The sequence below is a fragment of the Heptranchias perlo genome, unplaced genomic scaffold (genome assembly GCF_035084215.1).
Source record: "Heptranchias perlo isolate sHepPer1 unplaced genomic scaffold, sHepPer1.hap1 HAP1_SCAFFOLD_54, whole genome shotgun sequence".
Taxonomy (NCBI): Eukaryota; Metazoa; Chordata; class Chondrichthyes; order Hexanchiformes; family Hexanchidae; genus Heptranchias; species Heptranchias perlo.
In genome coordinates, this window is record NW_027139559.1 from 3,638,146 (window position 1) to 3,656,629 (window position 18,484).

Here is an 18,484-nt window from a genome sequence, read left to right on the forward strand (position 1 = left end):
ATGATATATAAACCCACCATTTACAAATACTGTCAATTTCACAGTGTATTTAATGATATATGAACCCACCATTTGCAAACATTGTCCATTTATCAGTGTGTTTAATGATATATAAACCGATCATTTACCCACACTGCCAGTTAACAGTGTATTTAATGATATATAAACCTAACATTTACACACACTGTTCATTTAACAGTGTATTTAATGAAATATAAACCCATCATTTAGCCACTCTGTCCATTTAACAGCTTATTTAATGATATATAAACACATAATTTACCCATACTGTCCATTCCCCCAGTGATTGAGCTGATTGATGCTCAGACATAGTTTAATTCGGCGGTATAATGGTTAATATCCTCACTTTCAGAAACAGCCTCTCCTCAGCTCACTGACGAAACACGAGCTCTTGGCCTCAGGGTTGAAAGCGCCAACATCAGAAAATTGATGGGACTCAAGTCAACAATGTCCCTGATGCAAATGTAGCAATTTATTTCTAAACAAGTATCTATTTTACTGAAATTCCCAGGAACAAGAAGAGAAAAAGAAAATTTAGAACCAACTTTGTTCACAATTTCTGAAACAAATGAGGAATGTCTGTGTTGAAATCCATCCTGATGTCTGGCAGCAGCTTTCACAATGGGCGGTGCTCTGAGTCTCACATAACAAGGATCGGATCAAATTCCCAAGTTGTGAACTGCTGAAATAAAGCAAAGAACTTGTACTCGATTGATTACAATGAAATAACAAGGATATAATTGGCAAAATCTACACGGACATTGAGAGACGGAAAATCCTTGCGGGATCAAGGTAAGGTTCATGTTGTGTCAATTTGTTTTATTAATTAACTTTTTCTGCCCCTTCCTCATTTGTAAAGCCGATTTCCTGCGGTCAGATATGTTCCCCGACGTACGGAGCTCTCTTTTCCTCGCGGACGGAACAATTCACTGATTGTTGGCTGAGACACTGACTGAAGTCCGGCTATTTTACACTGGGAATTTCAGGGCTTCTCCCTTCATGGTCCCCACCAAACTCCCCCAGACACAATTTAACGCGGTTCTGGGAAAGAAAGCAGGAACACGAACTCTGGAGATTTGCACCATCCTCGTCCAGCGGTGCCTCCTCCCCATGTTAGAATTTGATATTCGGTAAACAGGGGTGGGAAACTGTCCTTTCTCACTCTTTAAGCATTGATGTGTAACTGTAATACTTGCTCTTTTTACTCACTCAACAGTTTTGTGCCGGTTGCACTTTTATTGAACTGATCAAAGACTGATCGAACACACAGTTCAGCTCAGTAAAGGGTTAACTCTTTCGCAATGGCCGATTATCGCTCTCTGCCTGACACCTGGAAAATCAGCATATGGTTACCCGAGGGGTCAGACTGAACGCGATCCAATGACAGGATAGGAGCAACATCGGAGACAAAACGTATTCCTGATTAATTATAATCAATTAGTTTGATTCGAATTAATAGGAGAATGGAGCAGGGACGTCTGTTTTTGCTAAAATATGTTAGCGAGGGTGTTATTTGTTAAACTGGCTCAACTGAAGAAAGGCCGTTCCCTTCAGATTGAAACAAACTTCACGAATGTTTTAAAGGGATACCGGTTCAGGGCGGAAACCATCTTTCACACAGATGGGTGGTTTCTGATCGTTAATCATGGTAATTTGAGTAGTTACTTTTAATATCAACAGGAAGGAGGACCACAGCACTGAGTGGAATAAATGAAACTTTTGCAGCAGGAACAGAAGATTTATGAAATAGTGAAAAGTTATGAGCAGGAAAACGGAAGGATGTTTTGAAGAAGTAACTCGATATTAAAAATTGAAAACGTGAAAGGGTCAACATTCCAATGAATTTGAGTTCAGATTGTGTGTTATGTCTGTGAATCTACAAAATATTCAAAACACGTTTGGAAAGTCAGAATCATGAGAGATGTGATCTAGTATCTATAAGTCAGGGCCTGGGTTTTCACAGAACACAGTGAAATGTTCCTGGTTATCACATTTTGAGGAGAGAGGACGCCAGTATTAATAAATGGTTCCATGACAGAGGTGGAAAAACATCAACAAACTTTCAGGGCCCCAGCACTAATCTTGATATAAACAGTAACGACTGAAATTACCAACAGGTAGGAGTGTCAATCACTAATCTTTATATAGAAAGGTAACGACTGAAATTACAAACAGGTCGGAGGGTCCATCACTAATCTTTGTATAAAAAGTAACAACTGAAATTACCGACAGGTAGGAGGGTCCATCACTAATCTTTATATAAAAAGTAACAACTCAAATTACCAACAGGCACGAAGGCCCAAAACAAATCTTTATATGAAAAATAATCACTCAAATTACCAACAGGGAGGGGGGGTCCATCACTAAACTTTATATAAAAAGTAAATACAGAAATTACCAAAAGGCAGGAGGGTCCATCATTAATCTTTATACAAAAAGTAACATGCCAAATTACCAACAGGTATGAGGGTCCAAGCACTAATCTTCAAATAAAATGTTACAAATCAAATTACCAACAAGGAGGAGGGTGCATCACTAATCTTTATATGAGAAGTAACCTCTGCAATTACCAACAGGCAGGAAACCCATCACAAATTTTATATAAATCACTAATTTTATATTAAAATGTAACCACTCAAATTACCAGCAGGTATGAGGGTCCAAGCACTAATGTTTCTATAAAAAGTAACTTCTGAAATTACTAACAGGTAGGAGGGTCCATCCCAAATCTTTACATGAACATTTACAACTCAAATTACCAACAGGTAGGATGCTCCGTCACTAATTTTAAATAAAGAAGTAACCACTGAAATTACCAACGGGTTGAAGGGTCCATCGCTAATCTTTATATAAAAAGTAACTCCTGAAATTACCACCAGGGAGGAGGGTCTATCATTAATCTTTATATAAAAAGTAACTACTGAAATTTCGAGGAGGTAGGAGGTTCCATCACTAACCTTTAACTAAAAAAAAACCTACTGAAATTACCACAAGGTAGGAGTGTCCATCACTCATCTTCATAAAAATGTAACAAGTCAAATTACCAACAGGAAGGAGGGTCCAGCAATAATCTTTATATGAAAAGTAACTACTAAAATTACGTACAGTTCGGAGGGTCCATCACTAAAGCTTACAAAAATAAATAACTACTGAAATTACCAACAGGCAGATGGCCCCATCACTAATCTTTATATAAAAAGTAACAACTCAAATTACCAACCGAGAGGAGGGTCGATCACTAATCTTGAAATAATAATTAACTATTGAAATTACCACCCGGTAGGAGGGTGCATCACTAATCTTTATATCAAAAGTAACTACTGAAGTTACCAACAGAGAGGAGGCGCCATCACTAATTTTATATAAAAAATAACGACTGAAATAATCAATACGAAGGAGGGTCCATCACTAATCTTTACATGAAAAGTAACTAAAAAAATTATCAACAGGAAGAAGGGTCCATCACTAATCTTTAAAAAAAAAAGAATCGACTGAAATTGCCAACAGGCAGGATGGTCCATCACAAATTTTTATTCAAAAATAACTGCTGAAATTACCACCAGGTAGGAACGTCCATCATTAATCGTTATATAAAAAGTAACCACTGAAATGACCAGCGGGTATGAAGGTCCTATCACTCATCTTAACATAAAAAATCACTGCTGAATTTACCAACAGGCAGGATGTCCCATCACTAATCTTTAACTAATAAAAAAAATAACTATTGAAATTACCAGAAGGTAGGAGTGTCCATCACAAATCTTTATAAAAAAGTAACAAGTCAAATTACCAACAGGGAGGAGGTTCCATCAATAATCTTTATATAAAAAGTAACCACTGAAATTACCGAGAGGCATGAGGCCCATCACTAATTTAACAGAGAAAAAGTGACAACTCAAATTAGCAACAGGTAGGAGGGTCCATCACAAATCGTTATCAAAAAAGGAACTGCTGAAATTACCAACAGGGAGGAGGGTACGTCACTTATGCTTACATAATAAGTAACTACTGTAATTACCACCAGGTGGGAAGGTCCATCACTAATCTTTACAAAAAAAACCACTGAAATTACCATCAGGTAGGAGTGTCCATCACTAATCTTTACATAAAAATATAGCGGCTCAAATTACCAAAAGGTAGGAGGAACCCATTACTAAACTTTATATAAAAAGGACCTACTGAAATTACCACCAAGCAGGAGGCCCATCACTAAATTTTTATAAAAATGTAACGACTGAAATTACCAACAGGTCGGAGGGTCCATCATTAATCTTTACATAAAAAAGTAACAACTGAAATCACTACCAGGAAGTAGTGTCCATCATTAATCTTTATAAAAGAAAAATAAATTACTGAATTTACCAACAGGCAGGAGGCCGCATCACGAATCTTGATTTTAAAAAAGTAAATCCTGAAATTACCAACAGGTCGGAGGGTCCATCACTCACCTTTACGTAAAAAAGTAACGACTGAAATTCCCAACAAGCAGGAGGTCCCATCCCTTATCCTCACCGAAAAAAATAACGACTGAAACTACCACCAGGTGGCAGTGTCCATCAGAAATCTTGACGTGAAAGGAAACTACTGAATTTACCATCAGGGTTGAGAGTCCATCACTAATGTTTTGTTCAAAAGTAACTATTTAAATTCACACCAGGCAGTCGGGTCCAACGCTATTTTTTATATAAAAAGCAGCTACTGAAATTACCAACAGGCAGGAGGGTCCATCAATAATCTTTACAAAAAAAGATAAACTACTGAAATTACCAACAGGTAGGAGGGTCCTCTCTAATCTTTGTATAAGAAGTAACAAGTGAAATCACGAAAAGGCAGTGGGCCCCATCACTAATTTTATGTAAATAAGTAACTAATGAAATTACCAACAGGGAGGAGGGTCCGTCAATAATCTTTATATAAAATGTAACAACTCAAATTACCAACAGGGAGGAGGGGCCATCATTTATCTTTATATAAAAAGTAAATACTGAAATTACCACCAGGTAGGAGGGTCCATCACTTATGATAATACAAAAAGTAACTACTGAAATTACCAGTAATTATGAGGGTTCCATCACTAATCTTTACCTTAAAAATGAACCACTGAAATCACCACCAGTTAGGATTGTCGGTCACTAATCTTGATATAGAAGTAACTACTGAAATGATCAACGGTTAGGAGGGTCCATCACTAATACTTACATGAAAATTAACCACACAAATTATCTACAGGGAGAAGGGTCCATCACTAATCTTTATGTAAAAAGTAACCACTGAAGTTACCAACATGGAGGAGGGTCCATCACTAATTTTATTTGAAAAAGTAACGACTGAAATTACCCACAGGTGGGGGGGGGGGTTCATCATTAATCTTTATATAAAAAGAAACCACTGAAATTACAAAAGGGAGAAAGGTCCATCACGTATCTTAATATAAAAAGTAACAGCTCAAATTACCAACAGGAAGGAGTGTCCATCACTAATCTTTATATAAAAAGTAAACACTGAAATTACCAACAGGAAGGAGTGTCCATCACTAATCTTTATATAAAAAGTAAACACTGAAATTACCAACAGGCAGGAGGGACCATCACGAGTCTTTATATAAAAAGGAACGAGTCAAATTACCAGCAGGTATGAGGGTCCCATCACTAACCTTTATATAAAAAAGTAACCACTGAAATTACCAAAAGGCAGGAGGCCCCGTCACAAATCTTTACATAAAAACTAACCACTGAAATTACCAAAAGGCAGGAGGCCCCGTCACAAATCTTTACATAAAAACTAACCACTGAAATTACCAAAAGGCAGGAGGCCCTGTCACTAATCTTTACATAAAAAGTAACGACTGAAATTATCAAAAGGCAGGAGACCACATCACTAATATTTACCTAAAAAAGTAACTGTTGAAATTACCAACAGGTAAGAGGGTCCATCATAATCTATATATAAAGAGTAAGCACTGAAATTCCCAACGGTCAGGACGCCCCATCACTAATTTTATATAAAAAGGTGACAACTGAAATTACCCGCAGGTAGGAAGGGTCATCACTACTCTTTATATAAAAAGTTACAACTCAAATTGCCAAAAGGGAAGAGGGTCCGTCACCAATGTTTATAAAAAAAGAAAGTACTGAAATTACCAACAAGTATGAGAGTCCATTTCCAATCTTTGTATAAAAAGTAATTACTTTTTTTTTATTCGTTCACGGGATGTGGGCGTCGCTGGCAAGGCCAGCATTTATTGCCCATCCCCAATTGCCCTCGAGAAGGTGCTGGTGAGCCGCCTTCTTGAACCGCTGCAGTCCGTGTGGTGACGGTTCTCCCACAGTGCTGTTAGGAAGGGAGTTCCAGGATTTTGACCCAGCGACGATGAAGGAACGGCGATATATTTCCAAGTCGGGATGGTGTGTGACTTGGAGGGGAACGTGCAGGTGGTGTTGTACCCATGTGCCTGCTGCTCTTGTCCTTCTAGGTGGTAGAGGTCGCGGGTTTGGGAGGTGCTGTCGAAGAAGCCTTGGCGAGTTGCTGCAGTGCATCCTGTGGATGGTACACACTGCAGCCACAGTGCGCCGGTGGTGAAGGGAGTGAATGTTTAGGGTGATGGATGGGGTGCCAATCAAGCGGACTGCTTTATCTTGGATGGTGAAATTACCAACAGTTAGTTGGGTCTATCCCTAATCTTCATATAAAAAGTAACAACCAAAATTACCAACAGGTCGGAGGGTCCATCACTCACCTTTCCGTAAAAAAGTAACGACTGAAATTACCAACCAACAGGAGGTCCCATCCCTTATCCTCACCGAAAAAATAACTACTGAAACTACCACCAGGTGGCAGTGTCCATCAGAAATCTTGACATGAAAGGAAACTACTGAATTTACCATCAGGGTTGAGAGTCCATCACTAATCTTTTGTTCAAAAGTAACTATTTAAATTCACACCAGGGAGTCGGGTCCAACGCTATTTTTTATATAAAAAGCAGCTACTGAAATTACCAACAGGCAGGAGGGTCCATCACTCATCTTGAGATAACAAACGTAACTGCTGAAATCACCACGAGGTAGTAGGGTCCATCTCTATTTTTTATAAAGAATAGAAATTACTGAAATTACCAACAGGTAGGAGGGTCCATCACTAATCTTTATATAAAAACTAACCACTGAAATTACCAACAGGCAGGAGGGTCAACCACAAATCTTTATATGAAAAGCAACTACTGAATTTACAAAAGGGAGGAAGGTCCATCACTAATCTTTTTAAATAAAGTTATTACTGGAATTAGCAACAGGTAGGCGGGTCCATCAATTATATTTATAGAGAAAGTAACCACTGAAATTACGACCAGGTCGGAGGGTTCATCACTAATCTTTATATAAAAAGCAACTACTGAATTTACAACAGGTAGGAAGGTTCTTCACTAATCTTTTTTAAAAAAAGTAATACTGGAATTTCCAACAGCTAGGGGGTCCATCACTAATCTTGGTAAAAGAAAAAAACTACTGAAATTTCCAACAGAGAGGAGGGTCCATCACTTATCTTCATATGAAAAGTAACTACTGAAATTACCACCAGGTGGGAGTGTCCATCGCGAATCTTTATATATAATGTAACTACTGAAATTACCACGAGGCAGGAGGAACAATCACTCATCTTTGTACCAAAAGTAACAACTGAAATTACCAATTGACAGGAGGCCCTATCAGTAATTTTTATTTAAAAAAGGTAACTACTGAAATTACCAACAGGCGGGAGGTCCCATTACAAAACTCCAGCCAAAAATATAACTACTGAAATTACCACCAATTAGGAGTGTCCATCACTAATCTCAATATAAAAATAAACTACTGAAATTACCAACAGGTAGGAGGCTCCATCACTCATCTTTTTAAATAAAGTAACTGCTGGAATTACCAACAGCTAGGCGGGTCCATCATTAATCTTTGTAAAAGAAAAAAATACTAAAATTACCACCAGGGAGGAGGGGCCATCACTGATCTGTATAAAAAAAACGTAACTACTGAAATTAACACTGGTCAGGAGTGTCCATGACTAATCTTTATATAAAAAGTAACTGCTGAAATTACCACCAAGCAGGATTGTCCATCACTAATCTTTATATAAAAAGTAACGACTGAAATTACCAATAGGGAGGAGGTCCCATCAATAATCTTTACATGAAAAGTAACTACACAAATTAGCAATAGGGAGGAGGGTCCAACATTAATCTTTAGATAAATGGTAAACACTGACATTACCAAAAGGGATGAAGCTCCATCACTAATCTTTATATGAAAAGTAACTGCACAAGTTAATCTTGTGTTTGATTACACTAATGTAATTAGTGTAGGAGTAAATGCAATTTTTGTTTCTGCTGTCCGTTTATTACACGAGTGTCAGCGTGACTGACACAATCGATAACTACATCTTACAAGGTATCAAACTAGGTTGCACATTTAAGCTAGAGAATAACTTCAACTATAGTTTGAAGAAATTACAGAACGATTTTAATCTCTTTTACATTTCCACAGTGTGACTGATAGTTTGATTGGTTGCTCTTGCCTTTGCGCACACACAGCGAGGCACACACAATGTGGAATCATGATTGTAAAACAGCCGTCAAATCTACAACTTGTATATTTGTGGTGTTTTCTGAGATTGTAAGACCCCTAAAAATAATGCAAAAATAAATGTGCAGCACCTGTTTAAAGTTACACGATTCATAACATTATACATTCGTGTTAATATTAGTAGAACGGTGTAAAATTCCTCACCTCCTACAGTGCTCATTATTCAGGTGCTGATACCATGAGAGATATGATAAATATATTCAAATAGAAGCATATTTAATCAATAGATAAATATATTCAAACAGCGGGAAAAGCAAAAGTGCAACCCAGCTGATGAATTCGTAGCTAATGTCTCCATATTCATATCTCTTCGACCTCACAGTGAAAAATTCGCAATTTTATTATACTTTTGGTTCAGTGTATAACCTGCGGATGCCGAGACAGTTGACAACGTAGCTTTCGAGCAATACATTCTGCAAAGTTTTACTTGATAATACAAGTCGTTCATTCAAAACGCATGTGGTAAAGAGAGTCTAATATTGATGACTTGAAATAGTTCGTGCTCAACTTGACATTGCTGTACATCGGATTAGAAAACGAGATTGATTAAACAGAAGTGGCCTGAAAGGCTGGGTGCACTGCTGTGCGTTGCTGCGATTTATACATTGTCTGGACAGCAGTATTCGTGGTTCCCTGTTGTTTGAGGGGTATAATAGAGTCATAGAGTCATAGAGTCATACAGCACGGATAGAGGCCCTTCGGCCCATCGTGTCCGCGCCGGCCATCAGCCCTGTCTACTCTAATCCCACATTCCAGCATTTGGTCCGTAGCCTTGTATGCTATGGCATTTCAAGTGCTCATCCAAATGCTTCTTGAATGTTGTGAGGGTTCCTGCCTCCACAACCCTTTCAGGCAGTGAGTTCCAGACTCCAACCACCCTCTGGGTGAAAAATTTCTTTCTCAAATCCCCTCTAAACCTCCCGCCTTTTACCTTGAATCTATGTACCCTTGTTATATAACCCTCAACGAAGGGAAAAAGCTCCTTAGTATCCATCCTATCTGTGCCCCTCATAATTTTGTACACCTCAATCATGTCCCCCCTCAGCCTCCTCTGCTCCAAGGAAAACAAACCCAATCTTCCCAGTCTCTCTTAATAGCTGAAGCGCTCCAGCCCTGGTAAAATCCTGGTGAATCTCCTCTGCACCCTCTCCAAAGCGATCACATCCTTCCTGTAGTGTGGCGACCAGAACTGCACACAGTACTCCAGCTGTGGCCTAACCAGTGTTTTATACAGCTCCATCATAACCTCCTTGCTCTTATATTCTATGCCTCGGCTAATAAAGGCAAGTATCCCATATGCCTTCTTGACCACCTTATCTACCTGTTCCGCCGCCTTCAGGGATCTGTGAACTTGCACACCAAGATCCCTCTGACCCTCTGTCTTGCCTAGGGTCCTCCCATTCATTGTGTATTCCCTTGCCTTGTTAGTCCCTCCAAAGTGCATCACTTCGCACTTTTCCGGGTTAAATTCCATTTGCCACTGTTCCGCCCATCTGACCAACCCATCTATATCTTCCTGCAGACTGAGGCTATCCTCCTCACTATTTACCACCCTACCAATCTTTGTATCATCAGCGAACTTACTGATCATACCTTTTACATTCATATCCAAGTCATTAATGTAGACCACAAACAACAAGGGACCCAGCACCGATCCCTGTGGTACCCCACTGGCCACAGGCTTCCAGTCACAAAAACAACCTTCGACCATCACCCTCTGCTTTCTGATACTAAGCCAGTTTTGTATCCAAAGTGCCAAGGCACCCTGGATTCCATGGGCTCGTACCTTCTTGACCAGTCTCCTGTGGGGGACTTTATCGAAGGCCTTACTGAAATCCATGTATACCACATCCACTGCGTTACCCTCATCCACACGCCTAGTCACCCCCTCAAAAAATTCAATCAAATTAGTCAGACATGATCTTCCCTTGACAAAGCCATGTTGACGATCCCTGATTAATCCTTGCTTCTCCAAGTGGAGACTAATTTTGTCCTTCAGAATTTTTTCCAATAATTTTCCTACCACTGATGTTAGGCTCACTGGCCTGTAGTTCCCCGGTTTTTCCCTACTCCCCTTCTTGAATAATGGTATTACATTAGCGGTTCTCCAGTCCTCTGGCACATCACCTGTGGTCAGAGAGGTTCTGAATATATGTGTCAGAGCCCCCGCAATCTCCTCCTTTGCCTCACACAGTAGCCTGGGATACATTTCGTCCGGGCCTGGGGATTTATCCATTTTTAGGCCTGCTAAAACCGCCAATACCTCCTCCGCTCGATGTTAATATGTTCGAGTATATCACAGTCCCCCTGCCGTATTTCTATGTCTACATCGTCCTTCTCCATATTGTAAACAGATGCATAAAATTCATTTAGAACCCCTCATACATCTGCCGGCTCCACACACAGATTGCCATTTTAGTCCCCAATGGGCCCTATTTTTTCCCTAGTCATCTTCTTACCCTTAATATACTTATAAAACATCTTAGGATTTTCCTTTATTTTGCTCGCCAGTGTTATTTCATGGCCCCTCCTTGATATCCTAATTTCTTTTTTAAGTATCCCCCTGCACTTTTTGTACTCCTCTAGGGCTTCCTCCGTCTTTAGCCTTTTGTATCTGCCAAAAGCCCTCCTTTTTTTCCTAATCCATTCTCGTATATCCCCTGACATCCAAGGTTCCCTGGAGTTCTTGGAACCACCCTTGACCTTTACGGGAACATGTTGCCATTGTATGGTCTCAATCTCCCTTCTGAAAGACTCCCATTGCTCCGATGCGGATTTTCCTACAAGCAGCTGATCCTAGTCCATTTTGGCCATATCCTGCCTTATCCTATTAAAATCGGCCTTCCCCCAATTTAGAACCTTTATTTCCGGCCCCTCCCTGTCCTTTTCCATGACCACCTTAAATCTCACCGAATTATGGTCACTGTCACCAAAGTGCTCACCTACTCGCACTTCTTCCACTTGGCCGGCCACATACCCTAGAATTAGGTCCAGTACCGCCCCCTCTTTTGTAGGACTTTCTACATGCTGGCTCAAAAAGCTCTCCTGGATGCACGTTAAGAATTTTGTACCCTCGAAGCCTTTTACACTCTGAGTATCCCAGTTAATATTGGGGAAGTTGAAATCCCCCACGATTATTACCCTATTATTTGCACAATTTTCTGAGATTTGCCTACATATCTGTTCCTGGATCTCCCCCTGACTGTTTGGGGGCCCATAGTACACTCCCATCAAAGTGCTTGCCCCCTTTTTGTTTTTAAGCTCCACCCATATGGCCTCAGTAGAGGAACCTGCGAATATATCATCCCTCCTTATGGCAGTAATTGATTCTTTAATTAATATTGCGACCCCCCTCCTCTTATACCTCCCCCTCTGTCTCGCCTGAAGATTCTGTACCCCGGAATATTGAGCTGCCAGTCTTGCCCCTCCCTCAACCATGTCTCTGTGACAGCAACAATATCATACTCCCATGTGTTTATCAACACCTTCAGTTCATCCACCTTATTCGCAAGACTCTTTGTATTAAAATAGATGCCATCCAGCCTTGCCCTTACATATTTGCCCTGTCTTGCAAGCTGACTTGTTTTTTTCTCTATATTTGGCTGCACATCACCCCCTATTGTAGCTCCACTCTGTATCCCATCCCCCTGCCAAGTTAGTTTAAACCCCGCCCCCCCCAACAGTGCTCGCAAACCCCCCCGCAAGGATATTTGTCCCGCTCTGGTTCAGGTGCAACCCGTCCGACTTGTACAAGTCCCACCTTCCCCAGAAGCAGGCCTAGTGATACAGGAAACTGAAACCCTCCCTCCTGCACCAACTCTTTAGCCACGCATTCATCTGTTCTATCCTCCTATTTCTATACTCACTAGCCCGTGGCACTGGGAGTAATCCAGAGATTACAACCTTTGAGGTCCTGCTCTTTAATCTGCTACCTAGCTCCCTAAATTCTTGATGCAGGACCTCATCTCCCTTCCTACCTATGTCGTTGGTCCCAATGTGGACCACGACCTCTGCCTGCTCACCCTACCCCTTGAGAATGCCCTGTAGCCGCTCAGTGACATCCATGATCCAGGCACCAGGGAGGCAACAAACCATCCTGGAGTCACGTTTACGGCCACAGAAACGCCTGTCTGTTCCCCTTACTATAGAATCCCCTACCACTATAGCTCTTCCACTCTTTTTCCTCCCAGCCTGTGCAGCAGAGCTACCCCTGGTGCCAGGAAGTTGGCTGCTGCTGCCTACCCCTGATAAGTCATCCCCCTCAACAATATCCAAAGCGGTATATTTGTTTGAGAGGGGGACGGCCACAGAGGACCCCTGCACTGCCTGCCTGCTCTTCTTACTCTGCCTGGTGGTCACCCAATTTCTTCCTGCCTGTACAACCTTTACCTGCGGTGTGACCATCTCACTAAACGTGCTATCCACGACGTTCTCAGCATCGTGAATGCTCCATAATGAATCCATCCGCAGCTCCAGTGCCGCAATGCGGTTTGTCAGTAGCTGCAGCTGGATACATTTCCCGCACACATGGTCGTCAGGGACACCGGAAGGGTCCCTGATTTCCCACATAGAGCAGGAAGAGCATAACACGGGGCTGGGCTGTCCTGACATGACTTACCCTTTAACTAATTAATTCAAATTAAATGAATCCCACCAATTTCACTTCAATTAAAAAGGTATACTCAAGGGCCCTTGCTGAACAGCAGTCCCCCACTACACAACAGAGACCAGAGAATCCACAAACTCTAACCTTAGACAAATACAGCAGGAAAATACTCACCAGCCAATCGCTTACCTCTTCCTTGGTGACGTCCCACTTGGATTACTTTTTGCTTCTTATTTATCTTCGGTCCAGGAGTTCAGTCCCTGTGATGTCGCACAGTAGTGGTCTCTTGGTGCAGGTGTGCTGCTGCTTTTATTCCACAATCTCAGTCTTCTACTCTCAGGTCCACTACCGCTCTGCAGGAAAAGCAAGGCAAAGCAGCACCTCCTTCCCCCACTTCACCAAACTCCCACACTTACCGAACTCTCAGCACACTGTGTTGTCCTCACACCGTGCTGTCCGCACTGACAGGCCCCTGTATTTCTACAGTTGAGACTCAGATGAGTCAGGCCTGCCCCACCTTCAGGGACCAAATTGAATCTAGCTAACCAATTAACTTGCTGCAGCAGCTCTCTGCTGAAGCCTGACAGAAACTTAGAAATTTAAACTTTTAAATTGACCTTAAACAGTTGAAGCAATATGCACTAGATTTAAAGAGATTAACCCTTCAACTCCCACACTTACCGAACTCTCAGCACACTGTGTTGTCCTCACACCGTGCTGTCCGCACTGACAGGCCCCTGTATTTCCTAGCTGAGTGTCAGTATTTACAGGATGTTACGAGGTCAGTGTCAGTATTTGCAGGCTGATCTTACGTGAGTGTCAGTATTTAAAGCATGTTCCTGTTTGAGTGTCAGTACTTACAGGATGCTCCAAGCTGAGTGTCGGTATTTACAGGATGTTACTCGGTGAGTGTCAGTATTTATAGATTGTTAATAGGTATATGTCAGAATTTAGAGGATGTTCTTGGGTGAGTTTCAGTTTTTTCAGGGTGTTTCTGAGTCAGTGTAAGTATTTGCCGCCTGTTACTAGGTGAGTGTCAATATTTACAGGATATTCCCAGGTGAGTGTTTGTATTTACAGTCTGTTCCTCGCTTAGTGTCAGTATTTCAAGAATGTTCCTTAGTGAGTGTCAGTATTTTTAGGGTATTCCTGAGTGAGTGTCAGTATTTACAGGATGTTCCGAGGTGAGTATCATTATTTACACAATTTTCCTGAGTGAGTGTCAGTATTTACAGGATGTTTTTAAATTAGTGTCAGTATTTACAGGATGTTCCTGGTTGACTGTCAGTATTTTTAGGATGTTCCTGGTTGAGTATCAGTATTTACAGGATGTTCCTGGTTGAGTGTCAGTATTTGCAGGATGTTCCTGGTTGAGTGTCAGTATTTACAGGATGTTCCTGGTTGAGTATCAGTATTTACAGGATGTTTTTAAATTAGTGTCAGTATTTGCTGGATCTTTCTATTTGTGTGTCAGTAATTATAAGTTATTCAAAAGTGATTCTCACTCTTTACTGGATGTTCCTTTGTGCGTGTCAGTACTTGTGGGATGCATAAACTTTTTTGTATTCCCTTTCGTTTAAAATCTGAGAAGTTATCTAATCGAAGTGTTTAAAGTCATAAATGGATTGAATCGGGTAGGTCCCGACAAATGTTTTCTATTCTGGTGGAATCCAAAAGTAGCGGGCAAATTATTCCATTCAGGAGCGAAATCAGGAGGCACTTTTTGACCCAACGGGAAGTGGAAACCTTGAACACACTTCCCCAAACGGCTGTGTGCATTGGGTCAATTGACATTTTCTGGACTGAAATCGATAGCTTTTTGCTTATTAACAAATTATATGGATCAAAAGGGGTTTAAAAGGTGTTGAGATGCAGATCAGCCATGAACTAATTGGATGGTGAACAGACTCGAGCGGCTGAATGGCCTACTCCTGGTCCTGTGTCCCAGGTTTGCATTGATTATTGTTACAGAATCTGTAGAATATCAACGCACTCGGGGTTTCCTGAATGGGCACGCTCCCTGGTAACCCTGTAAATATTGACTCACCCACGCATGTAAACACTGGAGCATTCTGGCGTCTGCCTGAATATGTAAACGCTCTGCCACTGCTTCGTTCGGCCTCAGCTGGATTATTGTGCCCAATTCTGGTAACCATACTTTTGAAAGTTCGTCAAAGAAAGAGTGCAGAGGCCATTAGCTAAAATGGTAGCAGGGATAAAGGATTTCATTGTGTGGAGAGACTAGAGAAGCTGGGATTGTTCACTTAGAGCAGAAAAAAGCCATGGGGAGATTTATTAAAGGTGTTCAAATTAATGAGGGGTTTTGAGAGAGTAAAAAAGTAGAAACTGTATCCACTGGCAGGAGGGTCGGCAACCAAAGGAACGGATTTAAGTTCATTGGGAAATGAAGCAGGGGGAGATGAGGAGATTTTTTTTAATGCAGCGACTTGTTATGATCTGGAATGTATTGTCTGAAAGGTGGTGGAAGAATATTCAACAGTAGCTTCCAAAAGGTAATTGGACAGACACTTGAAAAGGAAACATTTTCAGGGTTATACGGAAAGGGCAGGGGAGTGGGACTAATTGGATAACTCTTCCAGAAGAGCCGGCACGGGCACGGTGGGCCGAGTGTCCTCCTTGTATGCTCTGAGATTATTTTACTGTCTGAAATATTGACACTGTCCATTGACGCTTGTCCAGACTAACACGGTCTGGAGACTGAATGGAAAGATCAACATTAATGGGGGATTTAGTGACTGTACCAAAATTTCAGAGGTTTTCAGAGACGATACCACATTAACACGGGATCCGGAGAATTTACCAATCCTTAAAGTTGGATCGATGGACTTCCCGAATGTTTATCGTGGCGCCGAGAATCTGTGGCCATATCGACAAGAGTTAAAGTGACGGTGCGATGTTGACAAGTGGGTCCACAGATTATGTCGAAGTTTACTTTGGAATCACGGATTGTACTAATATTTACACATGGATCAAAGGCTCTACCAATACAGGCTCTACCAATACAGGGGGATGTGATTCATTGGAAACCGATTATCTTTCATGTGTAATTTAATTCCTTTATTTTATTTTGTTCTCAATCCACTCCTGATTCCAGCAGAAATCCCTGTTTGTTTCTCTATTCCCAGTCCAATCACTGTTATTATATTTAAACTCTGTCTCCAGTAGAAAGCCGTATCACAAGTATAATAATCAGACCCATCACTTTATGCAGTAACAAATCATCAAATTTCACCCCGAACTCCATCAAACTGCTGCTTTTGCTCCCAGCCTGATGTATAATTTCCCTCTTCATTTCCCTTCCTTACAGTTAACTTGGTGACGATTGTGATCCTGTCCCGAGGAACGTGCGGCCTCTCCAAATGTGTCACTCGCTACCTGGTGGCCATGGCAGCGGCGGATCTACTGGTCGTTATCATCGATCTGATATTGAGACAGATTCCGATTGTTTATTTCGAACAATTTATTTTCCTGTACGACATCCCCGTGTGTAATATCCACGCCGTCCTGCTTTATGCAGCGACAGACTGTTCTGTCTGGTTCACCGTCACTTTCACCTTTGATCGATTTGTGGCCATTTGTTGCCAGAAACTGAAAACTAATTATTGCACCGAGAAAACGGCGGCTGTGGTTTTGGGAACAGTGACTGTGCTGAGCTGTTTGAAGAACATCACCTGGTACTTTATGTTATGGCGTGGGTATAATCTTGGCAACCTTCCCTGGTTTTGTGCTGCAGATCGTCGTTTTACAGATTCCCTGGTGTGGGGAGCAATCGAACTCCTTCATTTTATTCTAACCCCGGGGGTCGCATTTGTTCTGATTCTGCTGCTCAATGTTTTAATCGTCAGACACATTGTAGTGGCCAACAGAGCCCGCAGGAGACTCCTGGACCACAGCAGTGAAGAGAGTCCCAGTGACCCAGAAATTACGAGTCGAAGGAAGTCCATTATTTTACTGTTCGTCATCTCGGGGAATTTCATGCTGTTATGGGCGATGCTTATGTTGAATTCTATATGGGTGCGGGTGTTAAGTTACAAAGGTCAGACTGCAATTCCGCCTATCTTTCTAGTGGAACTGGGATTCATGCTCCAGCTCCTAAGTTGCTGCACAAACACTTTTATTTATGCTGCGACCCAGACTAAATTCAGAGAGCAGTTGAAGAATATGCTGAAATATCCCTTTTCTCTAATTGTTGAAATCATTAAATGATGAGAACAACAAAAAAATTCCCAGCATCAGAACTCAATCCTCTTTTATGTTCTGTCGGAACCGCTCCGCCCCCGGGCTCTGTGCCATAGAGATATTGTGGTCAATCGGCTATGACACTGAACCAGTCCAAAGTACTATCATCGGTTCCTAATTTGAATGGAAGTTTGGGGACGATCACAACCTCTGAGGTCCCTGCGGTGAATCTTGAATGTGGCCGGGAATTTCACTACAGCTTCCTGTCGAGACATTGTGGGACTGGACAATCGTTGGAAGGTGTTTTAAATTATTGAAAGAAATGATCACTTAAACGTTCAGTAACATGACGGAAGACTCCTTAGAATAATAAAAAACATAAATGGAGAATAAGTGAACAATTACACAGGAACAGAAACACCCAGTAAACATTAACAGACTCAAGGAAACACGCTGCAAACATTAACAGTCGCTCCGAATGGCCCTATAAATAATAACCGTCTCACAGGAACGCACTGTAAACATTAACATTCACAGAAACCACCTGTAAACATTAACAGTTTCACCGAAACGCCACATAAATATTAACAGTCTCACAGACACACTCTGTAAATATTAACAGACTCACAGAAACACTCTGTAAACATTAACAGTCTCACAGAAACAACCTGAAAACATTAACAGACTCACAGAAACAGATTGTAAATAACAATATGCTCGCAGAAAGACACTGTAAATATTAATAGAATCACAGAAACACTGTAAACTTTAACAGACTCACACAAATACACTGTAAACATTAACAGACTGTCAGAAACACTGTAAACATTGACAGATTCAAGGAAACAGCCTGTAAACATTAACAAGTCTCACAGATACACGCAGCAAGTATTAAAATACTGACATCATTCCATACTAATACATTGCCAGGCACTTCTTGTCAGCAACGAATCACTCCCAGAGACCCCCAAGATCTGTTAACAAAATGACAGAAGCATCCTGTAAATATTACCGTTGATGAACAGACACC

General features: G+C 41.2%; 1 long non-coding RNA gene across 1 annotated transcript in view; it reads left to right on the forward strand.

Moving 5' to 3' along the window:
* LOC137315206 (uncharacterized) overlaps nt 1-16,654 on the forward strand; it is a 55,567-nt gene extending 38,913 nt beyond the window's left edge. The window contains exons 3-4 of the long non-coding RNA XR_010961350.1: nt 533-813; nt 16,583-16,654. This is a non-coding gene — a long non-coding RNA (uncharacterized lncRNA). The remainder of the gene's footprint in view (nt 1-532; nt 814-16,582) is intronic.
* Nucleotides 16,655-18,484: the final 1,830 nt, after the last annotated feature.